The following is a 15,585-nucleotide window of genomic DNA, read 5'->3' on the forward strand; positions in this document are numbered from 1 at the left end:
GTTGATGCACAATGTTGTGTTGGTTTTAGGTGTTCAGTGACGAGGCCTGCTCGTCAACCCAGGTCCCAAAGTCAGCGGTGCCGCAGAAATAAGAAGAGACACAGAAATAGAGTGGGGATCAGGGGACTACTGCCTTCAAGAGGCAATAGCAACCCTCTGAGCCAACTCATGGTTTTTATTTACTATTTTCTACTTCCTTGTACGTGCAGGGGATACGTACAGGGGATACGTTCAGGGATACATCGATATTTTACTTCAGACTTATTGGAAGCAAGATATGCTAGGACAGTCATTCCTAAGCACATAAAATAACCATAAACGTTTTAGCCCTCCCAGGCCATAATTTGTTGATTGCTTCAAGCCATCTATGGCCTCTCCCATAAACCCCCCAAGGCTCCAGTCCTGAGAATGTCAGAGCTGATGGTTTTCCAAAAGCAACATCAGTGCTTCAGCAATCTTGTTTTCAAGATGCCATTTTTTGATGTTGTTCTCATTTGTTTTGCCTCAAGGGTCATTAGAGAGTCACAAGACTTTGTATAGACTGACCTTCTACAGCCACTCTATGGCGCCAGTCTTTTCTTTCCACTCTTTGTCATGTCACATAGTCATGCCTCCAACAGTTCAGCAGAGTGATTCAGTTATACATAGATCCATTCTTTTTCAGATTCTTTTCCCATATAGGTTAATACAGAATATTGAGTAGAGTTCCCTGTGCTATATATAGTAGGCCTTTGTTGTTTATCTATTTTATATGTGATAGTTGTTTTTTATTATTTATTTACTGTCTTTTTTTTTAGGGCCACACCCACGGCATATGGAGGTTCCCAGGCCAGGGGTCGAATCAGAGCTGTAGCTGCCAGCCTACACCACAGCCACAGCAATATCAGATCTGAACTGCGTCTGTGGCCTACCCCACAGCTCGCAGCAACACCGGATCCTTAACCCACTGAGTGAGGCCAAGGATCGAACCTGTGTCCTCATGGATACTAATCAGATTCGTTTCCACTGAGCCATGACGGGAACTCCTGATAGTTGTTTTTTAAACTACCATTTATCTAATGAGCCTTATGTCCGTATCACCCACTCACACCCCGGCCCTGCTTGTTCATACAAATTTGGAAAATCTTTCTATTTGGGTGGCTGTCCCCAAAGTGCTTCAGTTTCAATAGGTCTGAACTGCATCCATCTCCCACCACAACTGATTTGTTCTCTCTTCCTGATGCTGGTACCGTCCTGTTATCCAAGCCAAAGAAATTATCTTAGACTCATCCTCAGTATCCATCCAGTCGCCGACCATAATTTCTCCCGATTTACACGGTTAACATGCTTGAAGCTGACCCCTCTCCCACGTCTTGTCGCCCTTGTTCCTCATATGCCTTCTTGGACTAAGCAGAGCCACTTGTCCCTGGTTGGGTTTGCCAGGAGCAGAGTGTGGCTTAACAAGCAAGTGCCCGCCCCCACCCCCGTAGGAAGTGGGGAAACAGGACAGGGAAGAGGAGGGCTGAGTGAGCCCATGGTTTCTGACCCTGCAGAGATGCTGTTTTTTGTTTTTGTTTTGTTTTTTGAATGAGGCCATTGCTTTAATAGAAAGAAGGAGGAAATGACATCAATTAAGTAGGACCATTCGTGGGGAACCATACTCCTTTGAGGTGTCACTCTTGAAGTTTTTCCTTACAGGGCTTTGCATTTCCTTACAGGGTGAACCCATATTAGGTTTCACCCTGCAGAGATGCTCTTGAGTGTAGACATTGCCTCTGGTTGTCAGACTTGAGGGAGAGGGGCGTGAATCCAGTCCACACAGAAGCAGTAAACAGGACCCAAGGGGACTCCAGAGGGTCCGGGCGGAGGATCTAAACCTTCTAAATGAGCCCCAGGTAGATTCGTATATTTGAGCCAGAGTCATCTACCCAAAGAGCTGGCCGGGCAACTCCCATCCAGCCCTTTTAATGGCCCCAGTCTCCTCCTAGGCTATGGAAACTGGCTTCCTTCCCCATCTCAGTGGGAGTCAGAATTAGACAAGGAGAGGGATCTGTATTAAAATACAACATCCTCTTCTGAAGATGTGTGCTACACTCTGGCTTGTTAAAGACTCTCAAACAAACAAACAAAAAAAGGAGTTCCCATGGTGGCTCAGTGGTTAATGAACCCCACTAGTGTCCGTGAGGAGTTGGGTTTGATCCCTGGCCTCCCTCTGTGGGTTAAGGATCTGGTGTTGCCATGAACTGTGGTGTAGGTTACAGACACGGCTTGGATCTCGCGTTGCTGCGGCTGTGGTGTAGGCTGGCAACTACAGCTCTAATTCGACCCCTGGCCTGGGAACCTCCATATGCCGTGGGTGTGGCCCTAAAAAGACAGAAAAAGGAGGGGTGGTGGCTCTGAAACATCCTGCACTAAAGACACCTCTGAGCTTGTTTAGCCTGGAATCACCAGCCCTTCTGGCCTCAGGCTTGCGTGCTCGCTTGGGTGGGTCTAGTGGGAGTGGGAGATATTCATAGGATGAAGCTCCCCGACGTGGCACCTGTCTCCCCATGGCCTGGGCACAGTTCCCCAGCCTCATCCCTGGCTCCAGTGATGCTGAACTGGTGCCACACTCTGACCCAGGCCTTGACCAGTCCCATTGGCCTCGGTGCCCCATTCATGTTGGCCAAATGGCCACCTAGCCACCTAGTGCCTGTCTGTTAAGGCTTGGGTCAGATGACACCCCCTCTAGGAAGCCTTCCTGGGACGCTTTATCACTGAGTCAATCAGTGTTCTCCAAAGATATGTGTCTCTGGGATTTACTGTAAGGAATTGGGTGCCGTGATTATGGAGACTCTGCAGTCACAGAGTTCCCATAGTGGCGCAGCGGAAATGAATTCAACTAGTATCCATGAGGACGCAGGTTCAATTCCTGGCCTCGCTCAGTGGGTTAAGGATCTCGTTTTGCCATGAACAGATGTGGTTCCGATCTCGGGTTGCTGTGGCTATAGCTCCAATTCGACCTCCTAGCCTGAAAATCTCCATACGTCTTGGGTACTGCCCTAAAAAGCAAAAAAAAAAAAAAAAAAAAAAAAAGGAGAGAGAGACTGAGCAGTCCCAAGCTCTCTGCAGGGTGAGTCAGCAAGCTAGACCCCTAGGAGAACCCTTATTTCCGTTCTAGTCCCAAAGCAGGAAGAATACAGATGTTTCAGCTTGAAGGTTGTCACGCAGAAAGAATTTTGTTTTACTCAGGGGAGGGTCAGCCTTTTTGTTTTGTGTAAACCTTCAGTGGATTGGATGGGCTTTACCCCCATAAAGAAGGGCAATTTGCTTTATTCCGTCTACCGAGTCACATGCTAACTGAACCCCAAAATACCCTCATAGATATGCCCAGGATAATGTTTAATCAAATGTCTGGGCACCCTGCGGCCCCGTCAACATAAAATTAGCCATTGCACACCTGCAGCTTGGACTAAGCACTTCTCGTGTGTTCCCCCCACTTTCTACACATGTACTTTTCTGATTTTTTTTTTAGCATCTTTGTTTATAAGTGTACAGTTCAGTCATGTAAGTATATTCACGTTGTTGTACAACAGATTTCCAGAACATTTCCTTCTGGCAGAACTGAAAGTCTGTACCCATTACACAACTCATCCCCTCTCTTCCCAGCCCCCAGTCCCCTACCATCTAATTTCTGTCGCTATAAATTTGACTATCGGAGGTACCTCCTAAATGGGATCGTTCAGCATTTCTTTTGTGACTGGCTGACTTCGCCTGGCATAACATCCTCAAAACCGTCCATGTTGCAGCCTGTCATGAACAAACAGACCCTTCTTGCTTTTAAAGACTGACTAATCTACCCTTGTTTGTCTATACCATATTTTGTTTCTTCATTCACTGATGAATACTTGGGTGGCTTCCACCTCTTGGCTGCTGTGAATTAGGCTGCAATAAACACGCAAGTGCAAATGTTTCTTTGAGACCTGGCTTTCCACTCTTCTGAATATATACCCGGCGTGGGATATGCTTTCTATTATCTTAACTCCGACCAGATCATATTGGCACTTTATCTTTACCAAGCTGGAACCCTCCCTTCCAGACACACTGGACTTTAAGCTCTGGAAGGGATGGCCCAAGCTTTCTTAACTTTGTGGCTTTGTGAAGGTGACTCACAGTGCAAACAGCAAGTTCCTGCCCAATAGCTTCCTCTTGGCCACCTCCTTCAGTCCAATTGCTAGGAGAAGGATGCTCTTAACATCTGAGCTCTTAACATCAAAACAGCTCTAAGTTCCAAGATCATACACAAATTTGTCACTTCAAAGATTAGAATTCTGAGTTGAGTGGGGGGAAAGATTGTAACTCAAACCAGGAATAAGAGACAGGGCTCTGCAGTGGAGCTTGAAAAGGATTCATGAGAAAGAAATGTTGCCATATCATGCTTAGCATTTTTTCAAAAACTTGCTCTAAGTGTGACAGCATTGGTCTTTGATAATAGACTTTTTAGAGTTCTAATCTGTGTTCATTTTTTAAAGTTACATTTTAAAACTTTAACTCCAAGGCAATACTGGGAAATCATGCTTATGTTCTTTAGTTTTGTCTGCAGTTGAAGGTACATTGGATGTGAGTCTGCCTTAATTTTAGGAACAGTTTTATTGATGGAAATGAATGAGTCTGAATATCTCAAGCAATGATATTAATATGCCCCAGGAGACCCGTGTGGAATTCTTTTATGTGGGTTCATATTACCACTTGCCCCCTGCCCTGCCCTGACCTTTACATTCAGGATTTAATAAACAAGCCATGGATTCTGGTCCAGCATGGTGAATATTTTGTAAATGACAAAATGGAACTCGGAAATATTAAAATTAAACCCTTCTAGGTACTGGTCTCATAACATCCTACCTGAGGTTGGTTTAATACACAGTATGTTGCTTCCTGAAATAACTAAATATATTTCTTTTTGGGGGTGGGGTGGGGGCTGCACTCAAGGCATGTGAAGTTTCCAGGCTAGAGGTCGAATCAGGGCTGCAGCTGCTGGCCTACACCACAGCCACAGCAACACCAGATCCGAGCCACGTCTGTAACCTACACCATAGCTCACAGCAATGCCAGATCCTTAACCCACTGAGCCAGGCCAGGGATCGAACCTTCATCTTCGTGGTTGGGTTCATTAATGCTGAGCCACAACAGAACTCCCTAAGCTTATTTCTATCACCTGAATTTCTAAATGCTTGCCTCCTGTCTTCAGCTTTGCAGCATTGCTAACTTCTGTCTGGAAGGACACTAACTTCCTTTCTGGAAGGATGGGCGCTAACTTCTGTCTTCTTGAAGGATGTCACTTCTCCTCACCTGAGCCTTCCAGCATTTCTTTCCACCTGCGTGGACCCCTATGGTTGTCAGCATCATAGAAACACAAACCACACAAAAAGATGTCCACTCACCTCCCTCTGGCTCCTTGTGCCAGGAAACCTTCCTGGTCTGAGTAAGACAGTCCAAAGTGTTGGTTTCAGACACCAGCATGAACTCGCAGGGTGGTGGATGACACATTTCCCAGAGACTAGTAGTTAGAATAGACTTCACTGCCCTTTCACCTCTGTCAGCAGGCAGTTTGCCAACATTCAGAGCAGGGTGTGCTGAAGCCTGGCTTGCTGGGGATGCTCAGTTAAAGTGGCTGTTGGTGGCCCTGCCATGGACTCACACAGACCAACATTCAGCTTAACCCTCCCGCTCCATCTGCTAAGACTGCCCCACCACCACCAGGACAGAAAGGAGAAAACCACTCATTCTTCAGTTATTTGGGATTACTTCTGTGATTGGTGCACTGCCTGCTTCTAAGGAGGAGGCATTCAGGCCAGGATTCACCAGTAAAGCCACCCTGGGTCTCCTTCTGGCTGGCAAACTGCTTCCCCTGGAAGACAAAGCTCTCCTGCGGCCCTGCTCCTGTCTTGTGGGACCACGGTGCTCCAGGCTCCCCCCAGTCCAGACCCTGCTTCCAGCTTGGCCAGGGCAGAGGGTAGTTTGGGGTTCCCACCCCAGCCTGGTAATCTCTGAGCTCCTGGAATGCCTTTCCTCCTGGCTAATTTGGCCTTGGCCCTGTGGCAGGAAGCAGGGAGTAGGCAGCAGTCCACCTGGCAGAGCCGCCGCAGAGGTCCCAGGAGCCACGCTGCATTACCTGCTTGGGGAAAAGCGCTCCCGGCTCTTCCAGCCTGGACTCCAGAGGAAGCCAGCACCAACCTGGGATGCTGCAGCATGGATTTGTCATCACTTCTCTGCCTCCTCATTCTGGGACAGGGAGCCTAATACTGCATGATCTGCTGTGCATCCTGAGCAGGACTGCAGACCAAATGCGCACCAACCTCAGGAGCGCCCGCACGGCTGGCATTGACAGCTCCATTCAACAGGAAGGGAGATCCAAGCTGGTGGATCCCCTTTGTGAAACTTCCCTCAGCTGCCATCTTGCTGGGCTCACAGGGCTGTGGCCTTGCTTGGAATGGCAGGAGTGAAGCCAAGGCATGGAGAGGTTGGCAGTAACCTTTTCCTCGGAAAGCATCCCAGCTTCCAGGAGGATGGTGAACTTGTGCCCTCCAGCCCTCCCACACGGACGCTCCCTCTCACTTGCCCACACGGACGCTCCCTCTCACTTGCCCTCACCACCTTCCCACCTTCCCCCCCTCTCCTCTGTGCGTCTTTCCTGCCATCTCTGTCCCTTTGTGCTTCTAGGAGCCCCTCTTCCCAGGAGGCCCCTTCACTATGTCCCAAGGCCTATCACACTAGACATCCCCTCCTTTGGGCCCTTCCTGCCACCATCTCCAGTGTTTCCTGATGCCACTGGGAAGTGGCACAGTCATGGCAGCTGCCATGGGCTCCCGCCAGCACTCTGCTCCCCAGCACCACGGTGGATGCAGAGCCCGGCTGAAGACACCTCTCCCCCTGGAGTTTCAGGCCACAGGAGAAGCCAGGAATCTGCTAAGACTCTTAATCCACACCCTTCTCACCCTCCTCTATAGAGCGTGCCACCACATCAGTCAGAAAAGCAAAGCAGAGGAAACGTGCTGTAACAGTGGTGATGAATGGCTGTTCCTCTAAAGTCAATGCAGAGTCAGGCTGTCAACTGACATCCATGGACTGTATGCGCCCCGTCTGTGAAGAGAGACGTGTCCAGAATAAGCTGACTCTTCCTGCAGACCCGGCTGGCTCTGTGAGGCTGTCCGAACCAGCCTTCTTTCTGATCCCCCTGGAAGCAGGCCTCTGGATGGGGAGGAACTGTATGCCCGTCTCTGGGCCCCAGCTCCCCACCTGCTTGGCTGCAGCGCCCTCCAAGGGCGTGGACCCCTTCAAAGCTCCAGCAGAGTCTCTGTGGATAAATAGGCACCTGATTGCAAGATGACGCTCCCACAGGCGCCCCCAACCCCGGTTCATTCCTTAACTTGTTTTTTAGAAGACCGCAAGTCAACTTAAACTACAGCTTTTCATCACACACAGATCCACATCTTGCTGAAGAGCCGTCCACAGGAGACATTCCAGGAAACTTTCAATTATTGATTAGCCATAAAAACGACTTGGAGGAGTGCCCGCTGTGGCTCTGTGGTAAGGAACCCATCTAGCATCCATGAGGAAGTGGGTTTGATCCCTGGTCTCGCTCAGTGAGTTAAGGATCCCGTGTTGCCGTGAGCTGTGGTGTAGGTCACAGACACAGCTCCAATTCGACCCCCTAGTGTGGGAACTAACATATGCCCCATGCGTGGCCCTAAAAAGCAAACAAACGAAAAAAAAGAACTTGCACAAAAACTAGATAATTAACCCTTTGAGGTAGGAGAGGTGGCACACCCTTTGTCTCCCAGGTGAGGTGAGGTTGAGGGTATTTGTTAACTGTGGCCATGTACACACTGTTCCATTGGCGTTCCTGGCCTGGAGCCCTGCCCGCCGCATGCCTCCCCCATCCACCAGGCGCCTAGGCCTTAGCAACTAGACCACCAGGTTTTCTGTTAATGACCCTGACCAAAGCAGAAACAGTATGAAAGGACTTTGGTGGCCCAAGACAAATGTTAGGATTTTAAAGTCACAGTGTTGACTCATAAAAGTTACTTCGCAAAGAATAACTGCAGTTGCAGTGTGGTTTGGAAACCAGCATTCTGAGAAACAAGCGAGGCATGAAAAGCTCCCATATCAGGGACGCCAGGAAGGACCATCAGAGGCTGCATGTCAAAGTGCTGCAGGAAGTTTAGGGTCGCAACATGGTTCCTTTAAAACAGGGATTTGCCAGGTTTGCACAGACCTCGGACATTCAAACTTTTTAAAAATGGATTTTGGACTCACTGACAGGAAAAAAAGTAAAAAAAGAAAAAACAACCCCACAACTGCTGCCAAGCAGAGAAGTGAAAGAATTGCTACAGAAAAGAGCTGGAATCGGAAACAAAACGATCCCAAAGAAAGAGCCAGAAGCAAAGTATTTCTGGGCCCACAGTAGAAATAATTTCATCGGAAACAGCCCAGTGTTTCCTGATCCGAAACAGACCCAAAGGAGCTGCGGTGTGAACCGCTTCCTTTCATTGGTCGTTAAGAGAGGCCAGAACTGTTCTGACTTCACAAGGGCACCCTGGAAACTCGTATCAGATGCTCAGTTACGCAGGAACGGAGGATGGCAAGGATGGCAGGGCCAGGATCCCAGAGCTGCTTGTGGGTTTGGCTCAAAGGCAGACGTGTTTGGAGGCTTAACACACCCGGGAGTCAGTGTGAGGAAGGGGGAGTATGAAGAAGTGGGATGTGGAAATTTCGTCTAAGGACCAGCCAAGCATCTCCCTCCTAACCAGAGCGTGGTGGGGGAAGGGCAGGTAAAGCGTTTGCCTTTTGTGAGGCCTGAGCTCTTTCTGAAAGTCTTGGGTCCTTCAAGAGCCATCCATCCATCTATCATTACTGTAACCAAACCAAGTTTTCCCCGTCTGCTCCGCAAGCTCAGGGGCCCAGGCAGTGAGCACCCAGCCTGTGAGGCCATCGCCCTAGGGGGTTTCCTGCTGAATCCGGTTGCAATCTGTGCTGTTAGGAAAAGGCAGGCAGGTGTCTGAGGCTGGGCAGGCGCCCTGCCTCCAGAGCCGGCTCCCCTCCCTTCCCCTCCCCCCTTGCTGCCAGCTTTTATGATCTGAGACGCTTACTCACTCTCTAACCACGAGGCAATTATGATGATTCCCTCTGAATCAGGGGCAGGTCATCCACCAGCTTCCTGCCCAGGGTTGGAGTGGGCCAGACTAACTGCCAGCGAGAAATCCTTGCTTCATGGGAGAAAAACATTGCCAAGATCTCTGTTGAGATGGAGGCTAGGGTGATGCTGGGAGCCTCTGCTCCAGCTATTGCTGGGAGTGGCCAGGGCCCCAGGTGCCTCCCCACCAACCCCCAGATGGGTCTGCAACAGGCCCACATGCCTGGAAGCTGGCCCTCCTCTCAGGCTCGGAAGAGAGTTCAGTTCCAGTGTTTGTATCACTGAGACTCAGCTAGAACTTCGGGCCTTGTAAGGGTTCTTCTGTCTGTGCCTCTCACTGAGAAGTGCCCACAGTGTGAGTAATCCTTGCAGTTGCATGTGAGTCCCCGGACCTGGCCTGTGATTAGTGTGTCTCTGTTCCTATTCCCTTCCCCCATAGAAGTTTCTGGTAAATTACGGAGTCCAGAGATGGATCTGTAGGGGTGTTTCACCCCAGAGCACTCTCAGTCATCAGCATTATCTGCAGGGCTTGTTCAAACACAGAGCTGGCCTGCCCATGCTTTCTCCTAACAAAGGTCTGAGTGATACGAATGCTTTTGGTCTCAGATCCCACTTGGAGAACCACTGGCCTACCCTGTAAAGCCTTCCTTTTCTTTCCTGGTCCCGAGCCGGGCCTCTCCCACCCGAGGGTAAGAAGACATCTGGCCTGTGTTGGCCGGTGTGGGAATTACAGGAGAACTGAAGTAAATCAGAGAAGACTCAGAGTTCCTGTTGTGGCTCAGTGGAAATGAATCCGACTAGAATCCATGAGGATGCGGGTTTGATCCCTGGCCTCACTCTGTGGGTTAAGGATCCGGCATTGCCGTGAGCTGTGATATAGGTCGAAAACACGGCTTGGATCTGGCATTGCTGTGGCTGTGATGTAGTCCAGCAGCTATACCTCTGATTTGACCCCTCGCCTATATGCCTCAAGTATGGCCTTAAAAAAAAAAAATCAGAGAAGACTTGAATAACCCATCTGCATCACCACTGGGTTCCTCTCCCAGGAAATATAATTTCTTAGTATTGGTCCTCCTATGAACTAGACTTTTATCTATAGCACAGAATTTTTCTTGCAAAAGGATCCTCTTTTATCTTTAGAACAGGACCTAAACCACATTCCTTCCTACTGATGAGAATTAGGTCTGTTTCCTGCTTTTTCTTTGTTGAGATACAATTGATACATGACATTCTCTTAGTTTCAGGGGTACAGCGCAATTTGAGCTTTGTGTACATTGTGAAACGATGGCCATAATGCATTAGTTAACATCCATCACCTCACACAGGTAACAACCTTGGTGTGTCTGCATGAAGAGAACTTTTAGGATTGACTTGCTTAGCTAGCCACTTTCAAGTAAACCATACAGTGTTGTTAATTATAGTCACCATTCTTCCATGACATCCGCAGGATAATCTTATAACTAAAAAAAAAAAAAAAAAAAACCTTCGTACTGTTTAACCACCTTCACGTTTCCTTCCTATTCTGGATTCATCTCTCCTTTACCCACGGAAAAAAAGCTAATATACCCTGAGAGCCTACTGTGTGCCAAGGGTGCACTAGTGGTAAGCAGTTTATATGCACTGTGTCAAAGCAGCTTCCCAACAGTTCTGCAAACTCTGTCAGTGGCCCATCTTACATATGAGCAAACCGAGGGTTAGGAAGGTTTTGTGGTTGTCTGGGGGCTACAGAGCTTGTCGTCAGCAGGACAGGAATTCAAATCCAGGCTAGATTCCAGAGATCGGCTATCTTGCTATAGATAGTGTCATATTTTCTATAATACTCCATCTGCTATACTGTGAAGTAACCAATTACAAAATGAAAGACTTGTCACATATTAAAACAATTCTTCTGTGGTCCAACTTCTGTATTTAATAAGCACATATGATATGCATGCACAATCATTAGGGTCCTGGGAATACGGGTCGGCCCTCCAAATATAAGTGGGTTCTGCATCTGAGAATTTAACCCACCTCAGATGGAAACTATTTAAAAAAAAAAAATCGAGAAAGTTCCCCAAAGCAAAACTTGAATTTGCCAGCCTGGTAACTATTTACATAGCATTTACAGCTATTTAGGTAGTTTCTGTATTAGAAGTAATCCAGAGATGATTTAATGTGTACAGGAGGTTCTATGCAAATGCTCTGCTGTTTTATATAAGAGACCTGAGCTTCCTCGGATTTTGGTGTCCTCGGGGGTCCTGGAACCAACCTCTTAAGATATGGAGAGACAGTTGGACGATGATGCCCAAGACAGAGCTTTACAAAATATATTTCTCCAGACCGTCTATTGAAAATTTGTTTTTCAGTAGTTTGTTCTTTGGTTAAAATTGTTCCGAAAAGTACCTATGTAATCAAGCCCAGAATTCATTTCTCCTTCCTCTAATTCTTCTCTAGCAAATTGCCTTTGGCTTTCTAAAGCTTGGTTTAACAAATGTTTCCTCTTTTGCTTAAAGAAGCATGTGTTGCTTTAACTTATAAAATACCTTAATTTTTGAAGGGACAGTACCTTTGGATAGCTCAAAATTCAAAAAACCAAGGAAATATAGTAAAAATCAGTCTCCCCTCTACTCCTGACCTCCAGCTACCCAGCTCTATACCCCACTATTGTATGCGCATAGTGCCTTTCCCCTTTCTTTCCTTAGCAACACAAACGGTTATTGTTATCTACAACGTGCCAAATCTGTAAAGAGTTACCTCGTTCTTTTTAACAGCTGCATATAGAAATAATTCTAAAATGTGCCACGCGATATTGAACTAGGCCCTGTTGGTGAACATATAACCTGGTCCAATATTTTGCTATTACAAACTATTCTATGACTACTCTTGTATATTGATATCTGTTTATCCAGGAGCAAGTCCATCTGTACGATAATTTCCATTAAAAGGAAATGCTAGGTTAAGGGCAAATGCATTTATAATTTAAATTATTTTTATTACGGAATTTTTCAAGTATCGTAACAGGAAAAGGACGAGTATAATGAACTTGGACATACCTGCCGCCACCTTTCAATGGCTACCGTTCTTCTATGGCCAGTGCTGTTTCCTTTATATATTTATAGATCCTCCTCACCCCAGTTATTTTGAAACAACTCCAGACATAATGTTTTTCCACTGGTAAATATTTTGGTACTCTTTCTGAAACATAAGAGCTTTAAAAATATGTGAGTGTGTGCACTGTCATTACCATACCTATGACAAATTAATATTAATTGATTAAGGTCATCACGTGTTAGTGTCACATTTCCTCAGATTATCTCATGAAAGCTTATTTTTTCAGTTTGTTTTTTGATTCAGAATCTAAAATCCATGCATCCATTGCAGTTTGTTAAGTGTGTGTGTGTGTGTGTGTGTGTGTGTGTGTGTCTTTTTAGGGCCACACCCAGGGCATATGGAAGTTCCCAGGCTAAGGGTCAAATCGGAGCTGTATCTGTAACCTACACCACAGCCACAGCAACGCCAGTTCCTTAACCCACTGCTTGAGGCCAGGGATAGAACCTACGTCCTCATGGATCCTAGTCAGATTTGGTTCCACTGAGCCAGGATGGGAACTCCCCTGTTAAGTCTTTTTTAATGTATTGATTTCCTTCTCCATCCCTTTCCTTCCTTTCTTTCTTAATTCCTTTTTTTTTTTTTCTGAGTGATATTATTGTAGAAACTGAGTAAATTTGCTTCCAGAGTTTGGATTTTGCTGATATATATCTCTATAGGGTCATTTAGTATGTTCCTTTATTCTTTTATGTCAAGGAAATATACAAAATTGTAGGATTTCTTAAAATAATAATCAAGAAAACACAGCATATCAGAATCTGTGTGACATGGCTAACATGTTATTAAAAGAAAATTTATAGAACTAAATAAGTATATTAGTTAAAAAGAAAATTAAAACAAATGAATTTAACATTTAACTCAGAAATTTAAAAAATATAAAAAAAAATAAGATAATCCAGTAAGCCAAAACAAAGAAGAAATAAGATAAATGCAGAAATTAGTGTTTCATTTTTTCCCCTTTGTTTTTACAAACAAGCTTTAGGCTCATCATTTGAGACGGAGGAGATCATTTTCTAATTTGCAACCATATAGACAACACATGCGGGTAACTGCAGAGAGTAAAGGCTTTGCAGCAAATTTGCACTGGATTTCCAGATCATGGTGCTTTGACTGTCCCTGGGAAATCAGGTCTGGGTCTGGAGCCCACACTTCCCATCTTCAGGAGGGAGGTTCTGGGGGCTCAGCTCTGGGGCGAGTCTCCGTGCCCCCCCCCCATCCAGGGGAGACACTAGGGTGACTGATGGGACTAGGGGCACCTCCTCCCCTGTAATTTGGCTTTGCCATCGACAGACACCACATCAAATCTCAGCTACTCTAATTAGCACTCAGGAGGTCCTGAGCAAACCTCTTTGAGCTGAAATTTCCTCCCTATAAACTGGGGAATTAACCCTTACCTTTGGGGGCTAAGGAGCAAAGAGGATGCCCCGTAGAGCTGGTTGGCAGTAGGTGGTGGCTGATAGGCTAGCCCTTGGGTTCTATGGTTCCGTCCTCTGAAATGTCAGGGGACATTGAGCATCAAGCAAGAGAGCGCAATCCAAGAACTCTTCCTTCTCTGAGACCCACTGAGTGCAATGTGACACGCCTGCCCCCGGCCCTTTTCCTCTGCCTTGGCATCCATCTGCCATCTGCGCCGGGCTGCACGTGGAGGACATTTCCATCCTATCCCTGTCCCAGGCCAGCCCAAGCCGCGCGCTCCTCGGGCGGTGCCCGTCCCACCAGGCTGGGTGCGGGGCCGGGGCTTGGCTTGTGGGAGGCGCTCTCTCCATCTTAGTTCGGTCTTCCTGCCCGGGAGGGGACGACCGGCCTGGGGTGTGGGGGATTGGACCTTCCTTGTCCCTCCCCAATGGAACAAAGACCTGGCCTTACCCATTTTTCCTGCCATCGCCGGCTGACTTTGTGACCGAGGGGCCGTCGGGGCCGCCCTGAGCACCCTCGCCTCCGCCCCGGGCGCGCCTCCCGCAGCTGCAGACCCGGTAAGTGGCCGCCCATTCCCGCCGCCCCCGCAACTTCCCCGCCGGGCCTCAGAGCGCCAGGACCGGGCTGGAGCCCCGGAACCTGAGCCGACGAGACCAGGAACCGAGGACACGCCTGCGGCAAACAAAGGGCCGGGGTACCCAGCGCGGATCCGGAGCCCCAGGCGCCCAAACGCCCGGCTCGCGTCGCCCGCGCCTCCCAGCGAGCGTCTCCTTATTTGGTCAAATGACACGCGGGTTCTCCGGGCGGGGTGCACCTCTCCCCGCGGGGCAGAAATGCCCGGACCTCCCGGAGTGAGCCGCGCGGTGAGTGCGCTCCAGCCTGGCCGAGGGACTGGGGAGCTGGCGGAGGAGGGGACACCCCGGGGATGGCGGGGCCGGGTAGTTGGGGGGACACCCTGGAAAGCGGAGCTGAAGCAAGGGGACACCCCGGGTGTACCTTGGGTCGGAAGGACCCCTCTCCATCCCAGGGAGAGGCCAGCAGCCTGCATCCTGGAGAGGAGGTTCACCAAGCTAGTGGTCGTGGTGCGCTGGCCACGTGGGTCCTCTGGGCACTTGTGGGTGGCCTCAGGTATGGGTCCGCGGGAAAATTAAAAGAATGGAACCACCAGGGTTAAGAAAAAAGTGGGGTTTCTTTTAAACGAAAAAAGTGCTAATCTTAAATTCCCTTGATGTAGTATCTGAGCATACCTGAAATTGCGGGAAATGTTTTAGCTTTTGTTTTTAAATGAAAAATCGGTTCTCTTTCCCTTGAGTTCCCATTTGGGTTTCCATTCCGACTAGTCTAATCCGGTTAAATGTGATGCTCTTGGGAGGCACTAAATCAGAGCTGGGGCTTATAACCACAACTGTGTTCTGAACACAGGGAGTTCCCATCGTGGCTCAGTGGTTAGCAAACCCAGACTAGTAACCATAAGGTTGCGTGTATGATCCCTGGCCTTGCTCAATGGGTTAAGGGTCCGGTGTTGCGGTGAGCTGTGGTGTAGGTTGCAGATGTGTCTCAGATCTGCATTGCTGTGGCTGTGGTGTAGCCGGTAGCTGCAACTCTGATTCAACCCCTAGCCTGGGAACCTCCATATGCCATGGGTGCAGACAGGAAAAAAAAGAAAAAAAAAAGAACGTGGTCAAATACTTCTTACTCCTTTGGCGCTAACCCGCTTATATGTGTTTTGTGAGGCTACCTTAGAGGTAGTCTCTTTGGTATTCTGAAAGTGATTTGGACTCAAAAACGTTTGAGGAAAGTCTTAAAAGTACAGGGATTCCTAGGCTGACAACTAAACTCCTAAAAAATCGAGAAGGACATTTCATTGTGTTTTCATAGACTTTTTTTTTTCACAGCCGTTTTTATCCAGAATTTTTAAGGATTATTAATTA

General features: G+C 47.9%; 1 protein-coding gene across 5 annotated transcripts in view; it reads left to right on the forward strand.

Moving 5' to 3' along the window:
• Window positions 1-15,585, forward strand: part of FHL2 (four and a half LIM domains 2) — a 104,173-nt gene that overhangs the window by 58,860 nt on the left and 29,728 nt on the right. Inside the window, exon 1 of one of the 5 annotated variants that reach the window (XM_047781317.1) lies at window positions 13,982-14,211. The exons of 3 other annotated variants lie outside the window; for them this stretch is intronic. The gene's annotated coding sequence lies outside the window, so the exon portion shown is untranslated. Of the gene's footprint in view, window positions 1-13,981; window positions 14,212-14,261; window positions 14,518-15,585 lie in introns of those variants that run through there. One more of the 5 variants, XM_047781316.1, reaches the window with a different exon arrangement.

Source organism: Phacochoerus africanus, chromosome 5 (genome assembly GCF_016906955.1).
Source record: "Phacochoerus africanus isolate WHEZ1 chromosome 5, ROS_Pafr_v1, whole genome shotgun sequence".
Classification (NCBI taxonomy): Eukaryota; Metazoa; Chordata; class Mammalia; order Artiodactyla; family Suidae; genus Phacochoerus; species Phacochoerus africanus.